General features: G+C 64.2%; 2 non-coding genes across 2 annotated transcripts in view; both read right to left on the bottom strand.

The window, feature by feature from the left end:
• Positions 1-1,659, bottom strand: part of LOC149132892 (large subunit ribosomal RNA) — a 5,175-nt gene extending 3,516 nt beyond the window's left edge. Inside the window, exon 1 of the ribosomal RNA XR_016244133.1 lies at positions 1-1,659. This exon is cut by the window's left edge and continues 3,516 nt beyond it. This is a non-coding gene — a ribosomal RNA (large subunit ribosomal RNA).
• A 513-nt stretch (positions 1,660-2,172) lies between these two features.
• LOC149132893 (5.8S ribosomal RNA) lies at positions 2,173-2,331 on the bottom strand. Its single transcript, XR_016244129.1, has one exon. It is a non-coding gene; the product is annotated as a 5.8S ribosomal RNA (ribosomal RNA).
• Between the last annotated feature and the right edge of the window lie 2,669 nt (positions 2,332-5,000).

The following is a 5,000-nucleotide window of genomic DNA, read 5'->3' on the forward strand; positions in this document are numbered from 1 at the left end:
AGGAGGAGTAGCGCGGCCCGTTTCGCCCGTTCCGAGTTCGAGAGTAGATCGAGGCCGTCAACGTCCCCGGGGCCTCCAGTCGTTCGCTTTACCGGACGGAATTGCGTGTCGTTCTCCTGCTGGCGCCAGCTATCCTGAGGGAAACTTCGGAGGGAACCAGCTACTAGACGGCTCGATTGGTCTTTCGCCCCTACACCCGGTTCCGACGATCGATTTGCACGTCAGAGGCGCTTCGGACTTCCACCAGAGTTTCCTCTGGCTTCGTCCCGACCGGGCGTGGATCGCCATCTTTCGGGTCCCCGGCCGCCTGCTACACCTGAGTCGGAGCGTGAACGCGCGCTTTCGAGCGCGAACGCGCGGGCCCGACCCGGGAACGATGCTTCGAAACGCCGCGTGTTACAAAAAAAGAAGCGAGCCGCCGCCACCACCACCGCTGATGCTGCAGCAACCGACGAGATTAGACGACGGCGGCAGCAACTGCGGCGGCTGCTGCGACAGCGGCCCAACTCCCTTCCCCCGAGCGGCGACGTGTCACGTTCTCGCTTTCGCTGTGCCGTCGGAGTTCGCAAAGTGAAAGGCTCCAACGACTCGCAGTCGACTGGGACTCCTCGGTCCGTGTTTCAAGACGGGTCGGGTAGGTTGCCGATGCTCGTCGCTGACCGGCAGCAGCGGGCGGCTTTTCGGGCGATCCCGCCGACTCCTCCAACAACCACCGCTCCTGCTGCTGTAGCACCACGCGCAAAGACGAGGAGCAAGTAGAAGAAGTAGTAGAAGAAGAAGGAGCAGGCGGGCGGCCGCGTCGCTTTCGCGACTCGCTGCGTCGTGAGTGCTGAGGGCGAGGTGCGTTAGCCCGTCTCCGTCGGTTAGCCGTGCCTGCGCTTTCGTGGAGCGACGGGCCCGGTCGAGAGAAGCGCGTGGATCCCGACGCCGGTCGGTCCCCGCGTGAACGGGTTCCGGACGCCGAGGCGCTCGTCTGCGACCTGCGGACGCCGCGCGCCTACCGGCCCGACGGGAACGGGTCGCGACGACGGATCGGAGGGGAAGTGCGTCCGATGCCGGCGCCACGGAAATCGAGCGCCGACGAGGCGGCAGACGACCGCCCGCGGAAACGAGCGGCCGCCACCGACGCGTTCGTCGGCGACGACGGCGCCTTAGGAGGCGGGGGTGAAAGTGGCAGCGGACTGAGTCCCCTCGCGATCGCGGTGAGCGGTCCTACCCGTTTACCCCTGGGCGGTTTCACGGTCTCTTGAACTCTCTCTCCAAAGTTCTTTTCAACTTTCCCTCGCGGTACTTGTCGGCTATCGGACTCGTCCCCGTATTTAGCCTTGGATGGAGCTTACCACCCGCTTTGGGCTGCGTTCCCAAGCAACCCGACTCTCGGGCCGAAAAGAAACACCGCCGATCGCCGCCGGCTCCGAATGGGCCTGGCACCCGCTCTGGGCAGCCCCGATCGAGGGGACTCCGAACCTAGCCGGGCGAAACGATCGACCGTGTACGACCCTTGCGCCACAGCTCTCGACGACCGGCGCGGCCGACGAGATTCGGCGTTGGGCTTCTCCCGGTTCACTCGCCGTTACTTAGGGAATCCCGGTTGGTTTCTTTTCCTCCGCTTAGCGATATGCTTAAGTTCGGCGGGTAGTCTCGTCCGAGTCGAGGGCAGCTTAGAAAAAAATAAAAAGTCGTCGCTGCGGCAAACCGCATTCGATTCGTCGTCGTCGTCGTCGTCGTCGTCGTCGTCTTCGATGGCCTGCACGAACGCTCGCAAACGAGATCCACAGAGCGAACACCGACCGAAGATGCAGACGGCTGCGGCGGCGGCGGCGGCGGCGGCAACGGCCGCCACGGAGTAATAAGAGGAGGCAACGACGGCGAGGGCGGCAGGCAGAAGAGTGCGCACGAACGGCGGACGGTGCGTTCCCTGCTGCTACTGCACATGTCGGCCGCTCCGTGGCAGGTGTCGCAGCGATGACGGTCTGGCATTGCGGGAGACGGAGGATCGAGCGGCGCGCGCTCGCTAGTCGTGCCGGAAGCAGAAGCAGTAGCGAGAACGAAAGGCGAGCTGTTCACGCTGCCCGCCCGCTTCCACGGCGCGCGCCCTTTCCTGCGACTCCCGACTCCCCGCCGCTGCTGCTGCTGCTGCTGCAACGGCGGACGGCTTTTTCGTGTCGTGACCGCCTCTCGACCGGACGGGGCCCCGGGACGATGGGATCCCGGGGCCGCAATGTGCGTTCGAGGTGTCGATGTTCACTGAGTCCTGCAATTCGCATCAGTTCACGCGGATAGCCGCGCTCTTCATCGACGGACGAGCCGAGTGATCCCCCGTCCAGGGTTTCGGTATTTGCTACTACTACTACTACTACTACGCCTACCAGCACTGCTGATGCTGGCCGACGCGGAGGCGAGGAAAGGAAGGAAGACGAGAGAGATATTGATGTTCGTGGAGCCGCAAAGCGTGCAGCACCGTCGGCCTAGCGCACTGTATTCGGGCGGACGCAGGCTGGGTGAAAACTGCGCGGTCGGCAGCTGCCAGAGAGAGAACGAGAAGGAAGCATAACGACTTGCGGGCTTCGTTCACCGCTGATGACGCCGCCGCTTCTACTTGCTCGTTGCTCGGCTGAGGCTGAGGCTGCACTGTTAGAGGGCCGACGATTGCGAGGGGGCCCGGCCGCGGCTTACGAAACCGGCTGGATGGCGCCGGAAAGGCGAGGAGGAGGCGACGACGGCGACGACGGCGATGTTGGCCGGCCGACGCCAGGAAGGAAGACGAGAGAGATATTGATGTTCGTGGAGCCGCAAAGCGTGCAGCACCGTCGGCCTAGCGCACTGTATTCGGGCGGACGCAGGCTGGGTGAAAACTGCGCGGTCGGCAGCTGCCAGAGAGAGAACGAGAAGGAAGCATAACGACTTGCGGGCTTCGTTCACCGCTGATGACGCCGCCGCTTCTACTTGCTCGTTGCTCGGCTGAGGCTGAGGCTGCACTGTTAGAGGGCCGACGATTGCGAGGGGGCCCGGCCGCGGCTTACGAAACCGGCTGGATGGCGCCGGAAAGGCGAGGAGGAGGCGACGGCGACGACGGCGATGTTGGCCGGCCGACGCCAGGAAGGAAGACGAGAGAGATATTGATGTTCGTGGAGCCGCAAAGCGTGCAGCACCGTCGGCCTAGCGCACTGTATTCGGGCGGACGCAGGCTGGGTGAAAACTGCGCGGTCGGCAGCTGCCAGAGAGAGAACGAGAAGGAAGCATAACGACTTGCGGGCTTCGTTCACCGCTGATGACGCCGCCGCTTCTACTTGCTCGTTGCTCGGCTGAGGCTGAGGCTGCACTGTTAGAGGGCCGACGATTGCGAGGGGGCCCGGCCGCGGCTTACGAAACCGGCTGGATGGCGCCGGAAAGGCGAGGAGGAGGCGACGGCGACGACGGCGATGTTGGCCGGCCGACGCCAGGAAGGAAGACGAGAGAGATATTGATGTTCGTGGAGCCGCAAAGCGTGCAGCACCGTCGGCCTAGCGCACTGTATTCGGGCGGACGCAGGCTGGGTGAAAACTGCGCGGTCGGCAGCTGCCAGAGAGAGAACGAGAAGGAAGCATAACGACTTGCGGGCTTCGTTCACCGCTGATGACGCCGCCGCTTCTACTTGCTCGTTGCTCGGCTGAGGCTGAGGCTGCACTGTTAGAGGGCCGACGATTGCGAGGGGGCCCGGCCGCGGCTTACGAAACCGGCTGGATGGCGCCGGAAAGGCGAGGAGGAGGCGACGGCGACGACGGCGATGTTGGCCGGCCGACGCCAGGAAGGAAGACGAGAGAGATATTGATGTTCGTGGAGCCGCAAAGCGTGCAGCACCGTCGGCCTAGCGCACTGTATTCGGGCGGACGCAGGCTGGGTGAAAACTGCGCGGTCGGCAGCTGCCAGAGAGAGAACGAGAAGGAAGCATAACGACTTGCGGGCTTCGTTCACCGCTGATGACGCCGCCGCTTCTACTTGCTCGTTGCTCGGCTGAGGCTGAGGCTGCACTGTTAGAGGGCCGACGATTGCGAGGGGGCCCGGCCGCGGCTTACGAAACCGGCTGGATGGCGCCGGAAAGGCGAGGAGGAGGCGACGGCGACGACGGCGATGTTGGCCGGCCGACGCCAGGAAGGAAGACGAGAGAGATATTGATGTTCGTGGAGCCGCAAAGCGTGCAGCACCGTCGGCCTAGCGCACTGTATTCGGGCGGACGCAGGCTGGGTGAAAACTGCGCGGTCGGCAGCTGCCAGAGAGAGAACGAGAAGGAAGCATAACGACTTGCGGGCTTCGTTCACCGCTGATGACGCCGCCGCTTCTACTTGCTCGTTGCTCGGCTGAGGCTGAGGCTGCACTGTTAGAGGGCCGACGATTGCGAGGGGGCCCGGCCGCGGCTTACGAAACCGGCTGGATGGCGCCGGAAAGGCGAGGAGGAGGCGACGGCGACGACGGCGATGTTGGCCGGCCGACGCCAGGAAGGAAGACGAGAGAGATATTGATGTTCGCGAAACGGCTACCACATCCAAGGAAGGCAGCAGGCGCGCAAATTACCCACTCCCGGCACGGGGAGGTAGTGACGAAAAATAACGACGCGGGACTCTGTCGAGGCCCCGCGATCGGAATGAGTACACTTCAAATCCGTTAACGAGGATCGACCGGAGGGCAAGTCTGGTGCCAGCAGCCGCGGTAATTCCAGCTCCGGTAGCGTATATTAAAATTGTTGCGTTTGAAAAGCTCGTAGTCGGAATTCGGGTCTCGAAAACGTGCCCCAGCACGTTCGGGGCGACGGCGCCGTCGCGGGCGTGCCTCGCGCGCGTCCGCTTCGGTCGTCCGTTCGCACTCCCGGCCCTATTCGCCGGTGCGTGCGCGGTCGGGCCGCGGAGCTCTGCGCGCATCGTCGCTGCGACGGTCTCTCCGGTAGCCCGTCACCCGCCTCCGTAGCTTCCGCTTCCGTCCTCTCGGTCGGTCGGTCGGTCGGTCGGCATCGGCACGCGATCGTT

The sequence above is a fragment of the Octopus bimaculoides genome, chromosome 13 (assembly GCF_046866305.1).
Source record: "Octopus bimaculoides isolate indiv1 chromosome 13, ASM4686630v1, whole genome shotgun sequence".
In the NCBI taxonomy this organism is placed as follows: Eukaryota; Metazoa; Mollusca; class Cephalopoda; order Octopoda; family Octopodidae; genus Octopus; species Octopus bimaculoides.